Genomic DNA, 20,554 nt, shown 5'->3' on the forward strand with positions numbered 1-20,554 from the left:
CACGTTCGCATTGGAACTTGGCCTGCCTCTCTTCAATTTAGTGTTCTTAGAGCACTTCCACAGTTAAATTGAATGACTTTCTTTGCCTGCCATTGCATGAATTTGTATATTGTGAGGCAAGTACAATGATACTCTATTGCCCAAGGAGTCGAGAAACTTTTCCCGACCGGAACGGGAATCGAACCCGCCGTCTCCGGATTGGCGATCCATAGCCTTAACCACTAGGCTAACTGGAGACCCGAATGAAGGCTAATATGCAATGTTTGTTGTTTTTTTTTTTCGTTTCTAGCTTGAGGGACAGTGCCTCATATCCACCAGGAGCTTCTAATAGGTAATAGGAATGTTGTAGTTTCCTATTTGAAAATAAGGTAACGATAGTATGTGAGGCATTGCATATTTCCAGCCATACTATGGTTATAACAATTTAGCCTAAGTAAGCGCGTTATACATATTATGGACGTTTGGTCGAATGGATGTACGCATGGACGTAGCCAGAGCGGGGGCAGACATAATTTTTCTTTTGATTTGAGCCAACTCAAGATTATCATATTTCCAGAAAAAAAAAATCTCTTTTTTTCTCGAAAATCACAATAAATTTAGCTCAAAATTCACGAACTCACTAGTTTTCAATTCCCAGGTTCTAAGAACAAAGAAAACCTGATGTACGAATTGAGAGCAAAAAACCTGGGATTTATTTATGGATTCCTCCAAGGACACCGTCAGAAATTCATCTAGGAATTTCTTAAGGAACTTCACCAGTGATTCCTTCAGGAATTCCTCAAGGGACTTCTTCAAAAACTTCTTCTTTGTGAATTCCGCGGGGAACGTTTGCGGGGTTCCGATAGTGATTGTTTCAGGGCTTGTTTTAACCCTTTATAAGGCCGAGAGAACCAGGCACGGAACCCACTCGTTCTACATTGAAAGATAAAGTACATGTGGTGTAATGAACAAAAACGTTTTTATTTTCAAAAAATTCGATGGTCGATTTTGCATGAAAAAAAAAAGGTCTAAATTTGAACTTTTTGTCAACAAACTTTAAAATGTTGTTATTTTGTGATGCCTAAATCAATCATGCTGATTTTTTGACAGGTTATTGCCCTTATATTCATGAGTTACTTGTGTGGATTTGAACTCGATTGGTCAATTATTTTGGACGATATGGCAATTTTAGTACATGCCCATTTATTATAGTACATTTTTTTCAAAAGGCTGAGTTGAAGCAATCAAGTTAAAATTTTGTCCACAATCAAGTTGAAATTTTGTCCACAAGTAAAAGGAACATAGGCCTTTCATTCCCCATCATTCGATTTTCAATTCGCTCACCATAACAAAATTTCGAGCTTATAAACCTTCATGCACTCAAAAATGGCAGTTTTTGAAGAGACATTTTGTTCTAAAAAAGCCCATTCATATTTGTTATGGCTCAAAAAAATCATGAGTGTTCACAAAGGCCTAATGTATCCATCAGTTAAAACAGAAGTTGTAAAAATTTTCTAAACGAACAGAAAAAAATATGTGTATAAGGTGGCAATATAGTTGCCACTGCCTTATAAAGGGTTAAGAAATGCTTCAGGAAATCCTAATTTCATTCAGCAATTTTTTACAAATACTTCTGCAAAGATGTATCGACGAATTCCTCTAGGAATTTTCCCATGACTAAAATATTAACGCGCACTGAAACGGCAAAACCAGCAATAGCCGATATCTCACAAAAATATTGATGAAAACTATCGAAGTCTTTGAAAGCAGGAGAGATGTTCCTTCGATTTATCATTTGCACGAAAAACTATGGGAAAATATCTATAGAATTTCCAGTGATTCAACAAAAACCTGAATTTTTATTGCTTCGCCCATACAAAGTGTTAATTTTAATCAAGTCTATTGTTAATTTCTAATTTTACTTGTGCGATAATATAGCAGCCTTTTTCCATAGCTTCGTTCAGTGATTACTTCGAAAATAACTCTAGACATTCCTCCGGGAATTTAACATGGGGTATCTTTAGAGGTTGCTGCAGGAATTATTCCAGTGCTTTCTTCGACGATTCAATAATTTCTTCAAGGATTCCCATAGGAATTTGACCAGAGAATCTTTAAGATATTTATGCAGGTATTCTTTCAGAGATTTCTTCAGGAATTTTTCCATATAGGGGATCTTACGTATTCTCGGCAGTTTTGTTCTCTTCGTCATAGATTTTTTTTTTTTCAAAACCTGTAGGCAGGCTTGATAATCCTCCTCGAAATCAAAAGAGTTTTGCAGCATGCTATAGAGTGGTGTTTTGCTTTTGCCTCGTCGCGAGGGAGCGAACGAAACCCAAACAGAGAGGCAATAAAAACTGAGCGAGGAAGAGGGGAACGAAAAAAGAGTCGATGATTATTTCGGGTTTTTGAGTGCGATTTTCGCCTCGAGAGTCTTTCTTTGTATGGGAGTGGAACTCGCGAGAGCTTTTTGAGTGTGAGTGGACGTGAGAAACACAACAAGCAATTATGAGTGTTGGACGAACTCCTCGCTGCGCGGCAAGCTCGCGCTCGCTGCTGTTGAGGATTTGCGTTGTGATTTCTGAGTTTTATTTTCACTCCTCAGAAAATCGCCGAAATCGCTTCCTCATTTTCTCGCGAGGGAGTTTCTGTCAAGCCTGCCTGTAGGTCTCAGAGTTGGCCTCAAATCCTTCCCAACCAAGCTGAGTTTTTTTTTTTATTCTTAATCACTTAACCTAATTTACAGCTCTATTGTCCACTAGGGCACTACGTGAGCGATTTCAATTGACAACCGTACCTACAGTATTGTACAGAGCCTAGATGTATTCTATTATACTTTATCGAACTGGTTGCCTTTCTGCTGCTTTCATTTTTCTACTCTACATGGTAGAATGATGAGCACAAGGATGATAGGTGGCCGTTGTTCCTTTCCAGTCCAATTGGGGAGTCCATTATGAGTAGCAATTCGCCGATGTCCAGGTATCCGGGTCCGTTTGAGCCATGGGGCTCAGAAGAGGGTCAGTGTCAGCCACTCTCGGTGAAGAGCAACTGACGAAAAATTGCAAGTGCCGGGGCTGGGAATCAAACCCATGCCCATCCGCATATGAAGCGGACGTGTGACCAACTACGCCACGGGCCCCGGCCTAACCAAGCTGAGTTATATGCCCAAATTTCAGGTAATTCGGCCCACAAAAACCCCCATGACGAAGAGAACAAACCTGCCGATAATACCCATCGTCAACCTATTTCTTCAAAAATTCCGCTAGAGATTGCTCTAATAATTCCATCTGGAATTACTCGAAGTATTTCTGTGGGATTTTTTCAGGAATTATTCAGAAAATTTCACTACAGATTATTTAATAATTAATCCAAGAATTCCTCAAATTGTGTACTAAAAATCGTTTAGAGTCCATCCAAGGATTCTTTCAATAATTCGATGAGAAAATATTGCAAACATGGATTCTTTCAGTCTTTTTTCCAGGGATCCCTACAGAAATTTTTCCAGGAGTTAGTTAAAATAGCTCTACTGGGAATTCTTTATGGGATTGCTTCCGGAATTCCTCATAGGGGTTTCTTCAGGAATTCCCCGAGGTATTCCTCCAAGAATTCCTTCAGTGATGCTTTCAAGAACAAATCTAGAGGTTACATATTTTAAAAATTCCGGGGGATCTTACGTATTCTCGGCAGTTTTGTTCTCTTCGTCATAGATTTTTTTTTTTTCAAAACCTGTAGGCAGGCTTGATAATCCTCCTCGAAATCAAAAGAGTTTTGCAGCATGCTATAGAGTGGTGTTTTGCTTTTGCCTCGTCGCGAGGGAGCGAACGAAACCCAAACAGAGAGGCAATAAAAACTGAGCGAGGAAGAGGGGAACGAAAAAAGAGTCGATGATTATTTCGGGTTTTTGAGTGCGATTTTCGCCTCGAGAGTCTTTCTTTGTATGGGAGTGGAACTCGCGAGAGCTTTTTGAGTGTGAGTGGACGTGAGAAACACAACAAGCAATTATGAGTGTTGGACGAACTCCTCGCTGCGCGGCAAGCTCGCGCTCGCTGCTGTTGAGGATTTGCGTTGTGATTTCTGAGTTTTATTTTCACTCCTCAGAAAATCGCCGAAATCGCTTCCTCATTTTCTCGCGAGGGAGTTTCTGTCAAGCCTGCCTGTAGGTCTCAGAGTTGGCCTCAAATCCTTCCCAACCAAGCTGAGTTTTTTTTTTTATTCTTAATCACTTAACCTAATTTACAGCTCTATTGTCCACTAGGGCACTACGTGAGCGATTTCAATTGACAACCGTACCTACAGTATTGTACAGAGCCTAGATGTATTCTATTATACTTTATCGAACTGGTTGCCTTTCTGCTGCTTTCATTTTTCTACTCTACATGGTAGAATGATGAGCACAAGGATGATAGGTGGCCGTTGTTCCTTTCCAGTCCAATTGGGGAGTCCATTATGAGTAGCAATTCGCCGATGTCCAGGTATCCGGGTCCGTTTGAGCCATGGGGCTCAGAAGAGGGTCAGTGTCAGCCACTCTCGGTGAAGAGCAACTGACGAAAAATTGCAAGTGCCGGGGCTGGGAATCAAACCCATGCCCATCCGCATATGAAGCGGACGTGTGACCAACTACGCCACGGGCCCCGGCCTAACCAAGCTGAGTTATATGCCCAAATTTCAGGTAATTCGGCCCACAAAAACCCCCATGACGAAGAGAACAAACCTGCCGATAATACCCATCGTCAACCTATTTCTTCAAAAATTCCGCTAGAGATTGCTCTAATAATTCCATCTGGAATTACTCGAAGTATTTCTGTGGGATTTTTTCAGGAATTATTCAGAAAATTTCACTACAGATTATTTAATAATTAATCCAAGAATTCCTCAAATTGTGTACTAAAAATCGTTTAGAGTCCATCCAAGGATTCTTTCAATAATTCGATGAGAAAATATTGCAAACATGGATTCTTTCAGTCTTTTTTCCAGGGATCCCTACAGAAATTTTTCCAGGAGTTAGTTAAAATAGCTCTACTGGGAATTCTTTATGGGATTGCTTCCGGAATTCCTCATAGGGGTTTCTTCAGGAATTCCCCGAGGTATTCCTCCAAGAATTCCTTCAGTGATGCTTTCAAGAACAAATCTAGAGGTTACATATTTTAAAAATTCCTCCAAGGATTCCTTCAGGAACTTTTCTTGGGATTTATTCAGGAATTCCTTCTGTAATCCTTTAGAAAACTCCTCCAAAAATCAATCCAGGACTTTCTCCAGGATTGCCTTAGGAATTCCTCTTAGGACTGTTTTCGCCTGGGATTCTTCCAGGGGCTCCTCTAGCGTTTCCTTTAGGCATTCCTCCAGAATTGCTTAGGAATTCCTCCAGAAATATCTCCAGGATTTCGCCTAGAAATTCCTCTAGGAATTAATCCAGTAATTCCTTCAGAGATTTCTACAGGCATTGCTTCAGGGATGCCTTGAGGAACATCTCCACGAATTTCTCCAGGAATTCCTTCAGAAATTACTCCAAGGATTCCACCAGCAATTCATCCAGAAATTCCTCTAAGAATTCCTCCAGGATCTTTTGCAATTTGTTCCGAAATTTCTCCTAGGATTCATCCAGGAATTTTAATAGGGATTCTTCCAGGGATTCCTCCCGGTTTTTTTAGGAATTGCACCAGGAATGCATCTAGAAATTTTGACAGAGATTCCGCCAGGATTTCATCCAGGAATTACTTCAGGGATTCCTCAATTATATCTTCCAGGGATTTCTTAAAGAATTCCTCCGGGAATTGCGCCGGAAATCCCTCCAGGAAATCCTCCAGAAATTCTTATAGGAATTCTTCGAGGAATTCGTCACGAGGGTTCTTCCGAAATTTCTCCAGGGATTCCTCCCAGAATTCCTTGAGGGATTCCTCCAGGAATTTCTCCCGGGTGTTCTGCCAGGGATTGCTCTCTGAATTTCTCCAGGTATTCCTTCAGGAATTCCACTAGGTATACTTTCAGAAATTCTTCCAGCGATCTTTCCAGCAATTCCTCCACTTTCCACCAGGAAGTATTCCAGAGGTTCCAGGAATTCCTCTAGAAATTTATTCATGAATTGCTCCAGGAATACTCTAGGTATGAATTTAGTAAGTCCTCTTGTGGTTTTCGACTAGACTTGTACAAAATACAACAGCGTGACTGCTGAAGAGTTAAATAATGCTAGAACATTTGCTAAGGGTGCTCGACCAAACCTGGCCGAGCAACCTCCCCTGGCTGAAAAGTTCGCTTAGATATGTGGTCGGTCGAAAATTGTCATTTATTCATCCTTCTCTCAAATTTTTTAACGCGATGCTAGTTCATCTCGTAGAACATATCCTGCTCTTTCGAACGAATGAGTGTTATAAGTTTTACCATGATTCTGGGTGAAATTGATCGATGAGAGAGCCTTTTTTTCATGGTAATTCTGAAGTACTGAAATTTTTGTTTTCATTTTTTTTCGAGCATAAACACTGTAGTTAAAAAATATCCAGAGCACGTCTAGATACACCCATTTCTTATAGTTCTCATTGAATGTGAATTCCCTTCGATTCCATTTTCAAAGGGAAAAAGAACATTTTTATCTAAAGTCTTAAGCTCGCTCTTCCTAATGTTGGACGATTCAAGCTTTGCTCGTGATTGATGACATATAAGGCTACTTGGCATTAGGACATTTAACAGTTATTTGACATACCCAAATAATCACGGTGCTGAAGCCTTATTGCATGCAGATAAACGGTGTATTTAGAGCAATCATTACTTTACATGCAAACTTAAGGTTGATTTAAAATGCAAATGGGCAATTATGCGACTGAACCAAGATTATACCAGTATAATATTAATTTGATTCTATAATGGCTCATTTCCACTTTAAATCAACCTTAAGTTTGCATGTAAAGTTATATTGCTCTAAATACACCGTATATCTTCATGAAATAAGGCTTTAGCCCCGTAGTTACTTGAATAATGAACACTTCGCATAAAAAAAGAAAGGCACATTTCGCAAACGACCTTATGTCAAATGTCTATGCTGTTGTTAAGATTGAATAAACTGATTCTGGTTTCGACGCTCAGAGGAACATGTCGTTGACTATCATAATCCAAGTGAGCTGTTGGCATTTGACATTGCGACCGTGACTAGCACGAAAAAGACGGATCATATATTCTATTTTATCGATCTGGTTGCCGTCTTTTTGATGTTCATGTTACATCTGTCAAAATAACCTGAGAATTGTCAGTCATTTTGAGGTTAGGTTTGTTGGTGTAATAAAGAATAGTGAACCAAAATGAAACTAAGAACGTCAAAGGGGAGCAAAACTATATTTTTTAACCCTTCTCATATGTTCCCAATCACTAGCGGTATTCATATTATCAATCCATTTAAAAATCGCAGTTTTCGACTAGTTAAAATGGATTGTTTTCCAAAACCATACGTCGGATCTAACTTCGGAAGTGGTGCACTGTACAGTAGACGTTCGTTAACTGCAACATGTTTACGTTTCACTTGAATAAAATTCGATAACTGCAACAACTGACAGACGTCAAAGAACTGTCAGTTGCTGCAGAATGCAGTCAATGTGCATAAGTAAAACATCGCACTGCAACAAAAGTGCATGCGAAAAACATCGCATCGCTGTTGACATTTCGTTTTGACGGATAGCGGTGCGATAACTGCAAAATTGTTGCACTTAGCGGACTTGCACTTAAAAAGCATTGCAGTTAAAGCGTTTGCACCGAGCGAACGTCTACTGTATACCAGGTCCGCAACACAGCGCCCCACTTCCGAAAACTTCGGTTTTCAACTCGATTTATAATAATGTTCATTTCCAAGTTACTTCCAAAAATCATACAAAAAGTAGCTGATTGTTATGCCGATATGTGGAAAATAAAACATATCACGTGCATCCCACATTGAAAGTAGCTGCATATCAGTCCCATCATGGAATTTTATACGCTACTAGCTGTACCCGGCAAACTTTGTCTTGCCTACTGCGTTTTTTGACGTTTCAAGTTTATAGCCAAGACCAAGTCCCCGGTAAAAATGTGTGGAAGATCGATTTTCATAAACTCACAATTTTCCATGTTTTTTTGGCTCATAAACCTTCCTTAGGTGAAAACTAACGGAACAAAACAAAGATGACCCAAATCTGACGTTCCGTTCTCAAGTTATGCGTGGTCCCACGTATGTCACTGCATTTTTATATATATAGATAACACAAAACTGAACAATTTAGTAGTAAATCTAATATTTTTCACAGTGCACGTTCGATAACTGCAACATATTTACGTTATAAAGTTCGATAGCTATAAGAACTGACAGACGTCAAAGAAATGCCAGTTGCTGCAGAATGCTGCCAATGTGTATTTGGAAAACATCACACTACAACAAAAGTGCGTGAGAAAAACATCGCACCGCTGTTGACATTTGTTTGTATTGACAAAAGTTTTCCACTTAGCGGAATTGCAGTTAAAACGTCTGCCATACGATATACACATGTAAAATGACAATTGGCAGAGGATAACTGTGGAAGTGCTCACAGAACAGCTGAGAAGTAGGCTTTGTCCTAGTGGGACGTTACGCCAAGGAGAACAAGACGATTCAACAAATGAAGAATGAAATGAATTTTGGCAGATAATGTCAGAACATGGTTTTCCGCCTCAACTTATGAGGCGGATATATGCAATGCTATGTAGATCGAGACCAAGTGCTCCAATCACAGATGAGGTGTCTACCTTTTTTGTTACTTCAGATTAAATAATTGAAGCAGTATGATGCACTTCTAAATTGTCAGTTCAATAGGTGTACTCGACGGAGCGGTTAAAAGATCACAAGTCCTGAGGATGGCCATTATTGTCACAAGATTGAATATGCTTCTTGCCTTTAAGGAAGATATGGATCTCATTGACATCTATTGTAGGGCAGCGAAAGAAGCTGTTGTTCCTTCAACGAAGGAGACTGCAAAGAGAGGCTTGAAAAAAAAAACAACCAAGACAAAGTACCTGGCGGCGGAAAAAGAAAGAGGCAAGTGTTTGAAGTTGATTTGAAGATATTGAAGAATTTGTATATCTTGGAATGCTTTGGAGTGAAATGGCATATTGCAGCTGCAAATAGGGCAATTTCATGGCACTGAGTCTACATTGCAGTAGCCAGATTGAGTAAACTGCAGTTGATTCTGCAAACAGATAAACTCGAAAGAACCAGTAGATCGCGAGGATCGCGCAGACTCACGGTGATTTACTAATGACGAACCAACCCACATGGCACAAGCATGGACCACCAGAATGCGATGATTCGTACCGGAAAGATAAAGCCAATAGCCCATTTGGGAAGTGTCCGCACATGTCAGCAACAAGGGGTACGGGGATAAGGCTCCTGATAACACCACCGGGCCGCAATGAGAAATACGCATCAGTCAGTGTCTCGCCAGTGCCATAAAGAGCGAAGTGCATTCTGTTCTGTGTTTGTAAACAATTATCATTGTTATTGGTCAGCTCAGCTCTAAACGACGATGATAAATATTTTACCATTCTGCTTGCTGCAGTGGTAGTGGTGTTGTGAGTCGATGCAGAGATTGTCCTTCAATTAAGTCCATTTTTAAGGATAGACAGCGGTTTTTTCTTATCAAACTGCGATAAGAAGATATCTACATTTCAGAACATGGTACCATGTGAATCACGTTGAAACGTGATGAATTCTCCAAAAATCGACCAATGTGTCAACGTGCATATTTAATTTCTGAAATGATTTCAAGTTTTATAAATTTATACATTTGTTTAAAATTCCGAGAAAAAAAAGTATGAATCATGCAAAATCAGTTTCATTGTTTAAAAATCAATTAATACAATAACTTTTCAACATAGGAATTAGAAATCATACCATTTATGCACAAAATTAGGTTGTTTTGTGCCAAATAACTTTTCCATATTGATTGTACCAAATTTCAACTAATTGCTCAAAGACAACACAATTTGTCGAATAAACATTAAGTACCTCAAATAAAAGCACCAATTGCCTCAATGGCGTTAAGTACTGTCATAAAAACAGAAACGTGAACCAATAATGTTAATAATAAGCTGTAAATACATCAACTAAGTAATGATTCCAGTGATAGGTTATCATGCAAGCTCAAGCACGACACATCCGTCATTACCATTGAGTATACTCAAGTAAAACCAACGGGAAAGACACTAGCCTCTCTGCATGCTACACGCTGGAATGGGAATTACATGACGCAGCAGCAGCAGCAGCAGCAGCAGCAGTAGTAGCAGGCGCTGGAGCACGTGTATCCACGGCTACGACAACAGCGACCGCAATTAGTATCTAAACGGGTTGCTGAGTGCCATTTATTGATGTGACAGTACGGTAGGTGGCCTTTAATCAACTACGATTCAGGAGTCTAACAACATTTTTTTTTATATATTTTAGAACTGTTTCAACGACAGATAATAAAATTGGAAACAAATGAAAGACCGAAAAAAAATCTTATAAATAATTTCATTAGCCCAAAATATTATCTACACCCAATTTGGGCTCAGTCGGACATAGCTTAGGGGTGCCTCTAATCGATCAAAATTTTCATCATCTGCTTAAATAGATTTTTTTTTCATTTTTTTCAAATAAAATTAAAGCTTATTTTAATCATACGATGGAAATTGTTTTCTCATATATTCAATTCGCATCCTATTGGAGAATGAGTGAGTAGCAAGTGTTGTCTATTTGTCTGTGATAACGTTGTTAACTAGAGAATGAGCAGCTTGTCACATTTCTGACGAAATTTTGCGGTTTATTGCGCAATCTTCTATAAAAACGTTCAAGTGTATTATACTTTGCAAACATGTTGAAGGTTTTTGACACAAACCAAGCCTGTTTAGCAGCTGCTTATAGAGCACGTTCAGCAGGGGTTCTCAGAACGTGCACCACGGTGCACTTGTTGCTCAACGCTACTTCAAAATAATTTGTATTTATGCCTCTCTTAGATGAGGAAAATGATATACGTCTCCATACCTTAGACTACGTGCGGAAGTTTTCCAAAGCAAAACAAGACGCTATCCAAGTACTACGACACAAATTACAGTTTCATGAAAACAAAAATCACAATTGACTAATATACATTTTAGGAGGTTTTGTTCTCGTTTGAAAGTTTGAAATTATTATCTTTTCAGAAAGAAATAGTCTGTATGGTATATACAAATGCCTTCTTTCGAATACATACAATATTGAAGGAAAAGATAAAAAAACACACACAAAAACTTGTATACTGTAATTTAAGGACCATTACCCTAGTGAGAGCTCGTTTGTTTGCGTTGTTTAGAATCCACCCCCTGGATAAACATACCCACTACTGTTCATTGTATAGTACCAGACATTGTGAAGGTCATTTCCCTGACATGAAACCGCCGATCATTTTAAACGATTAGACTTTCACCACGAGGTCGTTGATTGACAGACGGCGTTGAGGGGAACAGCAAACACCCTGCCACCACCAAGTCAATAATGGAATAATCAATGGCATTTGATACAAAACGGCGAGCTTTGAGTATGAAGTCGCGAACATTCAACTGACAATTTTCAGATTTTACGTACATAGGTACGTTTACAGAGCCAAGACTTTGTCATCCTCAAAAAAGTAAATGTTTGAGAATTCTTGGGAGGCTCATAAATATAGCTTGGCTGATAAAACGCTGCTATCCAGCAACCTTATGCTGAGGGTTCGACTCCCGGTCGGGCTAGGATTTTTTTTTTCGTAATGAAAATTTGTGTCCACAACCCAATGGTAGTAATTCCAATTCCACCTGAATGTTTTGCATTCATGAGTCATTATGGGTAAGAAATGTTATCTAATCGATACCATTGATCGAAAAATCCATATGAGGCAAGATATCTTGTGTACACATACCAATCAATGGATAACGATAAACAAGAGGTGCATGCTCGATCCATTATAGGTAGATCAAGGCGTTGCTTCTGATTACAACTCGTTAGATTACGACCTCCCCGAGAAACAAGCTGCAGACTTCCTATCAGTGGTCGATGGTAATTTAACCAGTATGTACATACAGTGGGATTCCGTTTTTGGCATGCTCCATTTTTGGCATGTTCCGTTTTTGGCACCCCCCGAATTTGGCAACAAAGGATTCCGTTTTTGGCAACATTTTTAAATCTAATAAAAATATAGCAAATATCGATAAATAATTCTTCTTATAGACAACTTGTATTATACCAATAAGAAATAATAACAATGTTAAGCTATTGCGGCATTCGAACAAAGGAACCAGCCCATATATGTTTGCCACACATATCCTAAATACGTTGTGTATGGGTCCATATATCATTTTATATTATGTCCAACTGTTTATTATGTGCAGAGTGCACAAAACCGAGTAGATTTTTCTTCTTTGGCATAACGTCCCAACTAGGACAAAGCCTGCTACTCAGCTTAGTGTTCTATGATCACTTCCACAGATATTAACGTGTATATCGTGCGCCAGGCAAGAAGATATTCTATGCCTAAGAAAGTTAACGTAATTTCTTTTACAAAATGTTTCTGGACCGACCGGGAATTGAACCCGTCACCCTCAGCATGGCCATTGTACATGGTGAATATCCACGACTTATAAGTTGTGGCTTCGATGTTCAAAGTATGTTTTAAAATTCACTTTCTCACACATTTGTAGTTAGTCATTTGTGAACTAGGACTACAACGTGAGGTGTTGGATGATATTTTTTCTTACACGGAGAAAACAGGATATTCTTGTTAGCTTATTAAATAATAAAAATTTCCCATTTAACCGTTTTAACCTTGGCAATTCATAAAAAGTATGCATCGCATAATATGTTATATGCACGCCTTGGCATTTCTTGCATTTATTATAGTTTCCATGCATATAAAGCCGTTTATGTTACACTTGGGACTTGGCAAAATTTTAATTTGCCAACCGTCATCGTGTTGTTAAGAAATATTTTCCCCCGTGCGCAATTTTGCCATAAAGTCTGTAAAAGAGCAAATATCACATAAATCAGTGGACCACGATTGTTTATAATATTTCGGTAAGTGCATTTATGTTTTCTAAGACATAGAACTTATAAATGTTGTAATTTGCAGATCGAATTTCGCGAGGGATTTTCTGTTGAGAAATCTGCTCCTTGTAAGCAGGAGTTCGTTGGAGAAATGTGGCGGTGAAGGAAATTGCCTATTGTTGCGGAAACCGTATGTACTAATCGATTATTAGTTATTATAAATATATAAGGACTGTTCAATTTATAAAACGGACAACTTGCTTGTGCGATATCTTTTTTATTTTTCAATAAAATCATTATCAGTTTTTTGCATAACTTTTTATAGCTATTCTCAAATGTAGGAAAAATATAACATTAAGCAAAATGTTCTTTATTGTGTAACTGAAGCGGTTTTCGTAAAACATCAATAAAAACCCATTTCTCAAAATTCGACATAACTTGCCACATACTTAATAAGGTACCCCGGGGCAAGTGGGACCTAAAAAAGTGCTAATTTGGTTTTGTCATGCCAAAAATTTCAGAATACAAATTCTATAACAATTCCAATGGACCCAAAAGATGTTGTTGGTATATTTGTACTTATTAACGTGCATTAAAACTGTTTCAAAATTTTTACATTCCATATATTATGCATATAATGAAAAGTGTAGCAGATCTTCATTTACTGCGTTTCACGGGGCAAGTGAGACATATTCAGAGTTTTTGTTCAAAAGGCTTAATATAAGTTGCAACAAATAAGGTAACATAAATCATAAATCTCTTATATGAATGACTATGTTTAGAGATTAAAATAAGAAGAGGTTTATGGCATCGTGCATAAATTACGTAACACATATCAAATCGCTGGGGAAAAAACTTGAATCAACTCTAGCAGCTCATGCAAAATAAATTGATTTTTTTTAACAAAAAGCGCCGTAAAGTGGAGTGACAAAAGATTTCGAAGCTTGGTCTCTATATTATATAGTTGATGAATCTCACCAATATTCAATCTGGGGTTTCGAGATTTTCAGTGATATCTTTTCCCTGACATAATCTTACGATCATTAAATATTTTTTTTAATCATAAATTTTGAAAAGGCCATTTCCTTATTTCAATTTATTATGGACGGTTTTAATTTATGATGGACGGTATCCAATTTATTATAGCTCAGAAAAATTCATTATGCAGCGTTGAGTGAAAAAATAATGGAAGATATTTAGAGAAAAAAAAATAAAAAATACATGCTTTTGATTTTTTTTTCGTTTTACCCAAGGTTTTACCATTTTTAACAAGAATTTCATCATCTAAATAGAGGTAATAGAGTATAATTCAACAGTAGATTACTTAACGTGTCAATTTTTATTGACTTTCGTGCTAATTTCATCTTAGGCTGGACAAGGCGAGATGAACCCATAAAAATGTGTTTGTTTATTCTTATAGGTCCCACTTGCCCCAGATAGCGAAATGCACTGGGGCAAGTGAGAGCAGTAAACTAAAGGTTATAAATAAAAATAAAATGCAGCTTTTTCGCTTGACATCATTTGCAAGAACTCCAAACACTATCCTGAAACCGAAAAAGTATTTGTAGAATAACAAATCTATTTTTAAACGATGAATGTAGTAGAGCACGTCAATCTCACCTAGTGAATTGAAAATTACATATGAACAACAATAAAGTATATGGTCTCTTTATCGTTGAAACAATAAAAATTTTTGTATTCAAAGCATCCGTAGGTGTGATACCTATGTTTTCCATGAAGAATGTTAGACTTTAAAATTTATAATAAAAAAAATACTAGCTATAGGTCTCACTTGCCCCCGATTCTCACTTGCCCCGGGGTACCTTATGCACATTTTCATGAAGTTTTCAATGTATTGGAATCTTATACTATTCTACTAAAGGTAAAGCTTAATAGTTGGTCAGTAATAATGCACCAAGCAGTCTGCGGCTTGATATGGTGAGTTGCCTTATTTTCATAGAAATTATGAAAACATGTTCATTTAAGTCCGGTGCTAGAATAACATCACGGATTCGGCTAAAAATTTGTCCAGAGTAGTAGAATTTAGCTCTCTGAATGATGCAGAAGAAAAATTTACTTATAATTGCATTTTTCATCAAAAATTTGAACCATAAAGATGGCCATATTAAAATATGTCATACTTTTTGCTCCATTGATGCAAATTTTCGACTCTAGCGAATCTTGTTATTATTATTTTTCAGCAAAGTTGGTCCTATGTTATTGTACACCTTATTTAATAATAATCGGATGCAAAGTTTTCATTTCCAACATTATTGTTATGCAAAATTTTGCCTTAGGTTAAATTGTTATTTGTAAGAACCTTCAAAGAACGAAACCGTTTTGATTACTGTGTCTGCAATAGCGCACAGTAACTAAACCAGCAATGCTATTAAGAAGCAGTTTTCTGCATTTAAAACCACATTATTCCCACTTTCGACTGGATGCTTAAAAAAATTAATTATTTAATATTTTCATGCCCTTTTTGCTTTACAATTGAATTTTATTGAAAAAATCGAATCTTGCTTGAGACTTTAATATCTCAACACTTAATTTTCCGATTGAGTTTAAATTTTGCCAGAGTGTTTATTACTCATGCTGCTGCCGCATGGCACATACTTTTCTGGTATTAAAAACGATTTACCATATGTGAACAGTAATTTTATATACACTTTCTATTTTCAGCAATCAAAAAATTCACCTTATTCAACACCTGACCGATTTTCTATAAAATAAAACTATGTTTATTCGATTTAAAAATGATCATTGTAATGGCAGATGATGTACTGAACAACGAAGCAAGGGTGGTTAAATTTGAACTGCGCGTCTTCTTTTTATAGCCTTATAAAGTTGTCCGTTTTATAAATTGAACAGTCCTTAATATTATGTATATTATGACAAATGCAAGCGAAATAAAGTGTTCATTAACGGTTTGTGATTCAACCAAGCTTGTCGTTTTTTTTTTCTTTATTTTTATCATTAAATGTATATAAACAAAAGCAATTTATACATTTTTAACAAATAAAATCGGTTTATGCATTGTTAAATAATATCGATATATGCATTGTAAGCAATAATGCCATTTTATGCATTGAAGGAATATATCCTAAAATATGCATTGCAAGGGATGGGCAGATCGAATATGGTTTTAGTAAAGATTTTATGCATTTTAGCATATTCTATTCTGTCCGTGTACACTTATTGCTTCGATACTGCTTTCTTTTCTACTAGTCAAGACGGTATAACGATGAGCACGCGATAATTGTGTTCATATTGTTGTCAATATTGGTTGTGATGTAGTCTAGGGGCGTTATCGAATTATCCTTTCGTTAGAGCAGTTGCTTAGAGTAGAGACGAAAGAATGAATAATTTTGGCTTGTCTAAAAGTTTTTGGTGGCAGGGCTGGGAATTGAATGTCTGACCATTTACTTACAACGCGAAAATGTTGTCCTTGAGAGCACAAGGGTCCGCTGGAGGTACTTTTGCTTTAGAGAATTTGGTGGAAAATTGCTTTGAGAGAATCATTTCATAATCTTTAAGGGTACGACCTCACTATTTGTCTAATAGTGATAAATTTTGGCTGATTGTTTGGCTCTGTTAATACATCAAGAAATATTTAAAAAACAATCTCATTTATTCCTCACAGAATGCATCAAGGAAGTGTTCAAATAAATTCATACGGGACTCTACAAAAATTACAAGTTTCACCAGGATGTCCGAATGGTTCATAGGCATACCTAAAAAAACAGAAGTAGCTAAACAACAGTTAATTTAGTTGAAGTTTTTAGCCCTAGGCTAGTTCATCTCGGGACCCAAGCTTTACTTCCCTTCCTAAGGAAGAATTCACATTTTTGTGAGTTTGTCGGGAGTTGGATTCGATCCCAGGTCCTTAGCGTGATAGTCACGTGTTCTAACCATCACACTAGGTCCGCTCCACTTTTAGTTGAAGTTAGGTTAACCTTCCGTAACTCTCGCAGTTGGCCACCACCGTCAGCACCACGCTTATGCTAAGAACAAAAAGCGAGATTATTTCAACGTGTTGTACAAAATACAGCAGCGCGATCACTCGAGAGTTAAAAGCAGTTTATTCGATACATATACGACCAAAATGTTTGTGGAGTACTGGTCTCTGTCGACTTAGTGTACGCTGTTCTGAGTCAGTCTGTATGGCTCTTTTCGACAATTTCATAGATTTTATATGAGTTTACACATGAATTTCGCTGCGAAAGGGATTAAATCCACAAGATTCATTTTTCAGAAACACCTGCAAAACTTTTTCAGAGTTTTCACAAAATATCACAAGATGGGATTTTTTCAGCAAATCCTGTTAAATTTCGTGAATATTATCCACATATTATGCGAATATGTTTCAAAATAGATCAGAAATTTCGTTTAGAATTTCGAGAAAGTTGTTGTTCCTTTAGGAAATTTTATCATTGGGTTCAAAATGCCAAACTGACGTAATGTTTGCAAATATTGCTGAATGGGATGATGCATATGCGGACATACACCAATTAAATTTTACACCTTCTAACACCTTCTTTCCCGGCAAACAAGGATATATTTTTGAGGCCTCACCAGTGTTGGTAAAATCACACTCAAATCTCACTCATGAACCGCTCCTGCGTGAGCAAACTCGCGGGCGATTCTGATCATTTTCTCACGCGCGAGATTTTCATGCAAAATCTCGCTCTCGCGAGTCAAGCGCCGAAAACTTGTTCGCTTTTAAAACGAATCCAAATCAATTTAAACGACATTTAATGCTTTTACATGCAAGATATGGTCTCTTTCTGTCATACAACCGTCAACACTTCGCAAAGCGAGAATTAAAGCAATGAGTCAAATCATGAGTCAAATCATGCTTGATTTTTACGGCAGTGAGTTTGGCGAGTTAAGAATCGCGTGTGAAAAAAGTCAACCATGAGTTTTGAGATTTTGAGTTTTTACCAACACTGGGCCACACTAAACTGTAAGCAACATTAAACGTGAATATTTTCTACAGTGTATTATTGACTGTTCTGTTTGTTTAGAATTTCCAAAAAACATTACCTGTAAAGTCTCTGAGAAGCAGTTAATATCTAAAATCAACATAATCATAGATTCAATGTTTTTAAGGCGTTTTAACGTCATTAATGCGGTTATAAATGCACAAAAGACATTTATGAAAAGAGTTCACATAAAATATATATTATGTTTCAAAAATTCGTTTTTTGCGTGACGTAATTTATGAACCTTCCCAAAGTCACAAATATTCATAGCTACACACATGCGTAAGGATATTTGATTTTAGAGATCCATTCATTTGTAGCAGTGTGATGAGGCTACAAACTGCTCTACGAAAATATGATCAAACTATTATTGTTCCGGGGTTAGATCGTCGTATGGTTCCATAACGGTAACTAGGCATATTATGTAATCATTTACAAACAGAAAAATGTAAAAAAATGTTGACGAAAAAAGATTCCGTTTTTAGCACGGTTCCGGTTTTGGCAACTGAAAATAAAAATTTTGTTGCTAAAATCGGAACCCCACTGTAATTAGCAAGAGGAGAGTGCTCTAATACGCATCACTTTTCTTTTCGACAAACTTTCTTGAAACACGAAACCGTTTGCGTTATTAGCTGAGCTGGACATCTGGCAATCATACGTTCCTTTTCATCTATGAATGCATTGGAATGTTGTTTTTTTCCATGGATGGTTTACGTACATATTTGTGTGGACGCAGAGCTACTAAACTTCATTAGGGTGTGGCATATTAACAAACTCTACCTCCGCCCCCCTCCCCCCTACAGTGTCTCTTCCAACAATTCCAACTGGTGTACCTCCATGAAATTTTCTAGGGATTCCTCCTGGTATTATTGCTGGATTCTTTCGGGCAATCTTCCTTGGATTCCTACAAAAAAAATCTCTAGCGATTCATTCAGGGACTATGGATTTCTCCAGAATGCATAGAGAAACCCCTACCGATGCCTCCAGGGATTTCTCTAGGCATTCCTTGTGGTATATATTCAAGGAACTTCTTTTAGAATCCTCCAGGCATTCCTGATGGGATTCCACTAGAGATTTGCTATCTTCCGAAATTCTTTTAGGGATTCCTCAAGAGATTTCTATTGGGAGTCTTTCAGCTGGAATTCCTGGACCAAGAGGAATTCCAGGAGGAATTTCATGAGAAATTTCTAGAGTAATCCATGGATAAATCCACTAATAGGACATTTCTGGAAATATTCTATGAAGACTGTCCAGAAAAATCCCAGCAAGAATGCTAGGAGAAATTCCTAGAGGGATTCCTGCAGGTATCATAGTAAGAATTTCTGGCATTCTAGAAGGCATTCCTGAAAAGAAAAAAAAATCACTTTAGGAATCGCTTGTGGAATCCCAGCATGAGCGTCTGAATGAAGGTCAAGAGAAATTGCTGGAGGAGTCCCATGAGCGATTTCTGGAAAAAATCCAGGATAAAATACCTAGAAAAATTCTTGAAGGAAACGCCGACGGAACTTCTGGAAGGATCCTAGGAAGATTGCCCTGAATTATTCCAGCAATACTTTCTGAAGGAATCCGAGGAGTAATTCTTAGGAGAATACCTAGAAGAACTCCTGAAGGTATTATAGTAAGAATTTCTGGAGCAGTTCTAAGAGGGATTGCTGATAGAACCACACTTGCAATATCTTGATGGGTCCGAGCTGGAACTCCTGCAGAAAATCTCTGAAGATGTTCCTGGAGGAATCGCTTCTGGAATAATGTATGGAAGATTGTCTTGAATAGTCCTACCAAAAGTTCTTGAAGGAATTTCCTAGAGAAATCTTAGTAGAAATTTCGGTAAGAATTTCTACAAGAATTGTTAGAGAAACCCCGTTAAGCATGCACATTTATTTCTGAATTACCTGTTCGGTACTTTTTTGACGAGATTGGAACAGCAGTATGATCTCAGTAGTTTCGGTAATATTTTTTTGCAATTTCTCATCGTAATAGGCTGTTTTACCTCACGCAAATCTGACAGGAAAAGGCCTACTTTCCCACACCAAATCAACAGTGCTGTAATGGTTCATTACAGCACTGATTTGCGTTGCGTAATGAACCATTACAGCACTGTTTTCAGTTTTGGTCAACTTCTTGATGCTTTCTGGACGCAGTTTTGAAAAATTGTGACAACTGCACAGTATAACCTGTTATGTTCAGATTTTCCTAAACATGGCTATGAACATCAGTGTACAGTTTGATGAAAAAGTTTTGTTAAAAACTATTCTCAAGGGTAATTTATGAAATTGCAAAAAACGTTGTACGCAACTCGGTGCAGAACTCGATTTTTCCAGCACTCGTCGTAATTATCCAACTCGGCAAGCCTCGTTGGATAAATGTACGCCTCGTGCTGTAAAAATCGTCATTCTGCACCTTGTTGCGTAAACTACTATTACTGAGGTTCAGTAAAACAACTGTCAAAATCGTATGAAAAAGGTACACAAATGCATTTTTGCTGAACGAGTTCGGTGCTCAGCAGTTCTAATCTCGTCAAAAAATTACCGAACTCGTGAATCAAAACTAAGTATGTGCCGGGGGAATCCTAAGG

General features: G+C 37.6%; 1 protein-coding gene across 2 annotated transcripts in view; it reads right to left on the reverse strand.

The window, feature by feature from the left end:
- The window catches only part of LOC109422614 (influenza virus NS1A-binding protein), a 106,311-nt gene that overhangs the window by 31,940 nt on the left and 53,817 nt on the right, over positions 1–20,554 (reverse strand). The gene's annotated exons all lie outside the window — the stretch shown is intronic.

This window comes from Aedes albopictus, chromosome 3 (assembly GCF_035046485.1).
Source record: "Aedes albopictus strain Foshan chromosome 3, AalbF5, whole genome shotgun sequence".
NCBI lineage: Eukaryota > Metazoa > Arthropoda > Insecta > Diptera > Culicidae > Aedes > Aedes albopictus.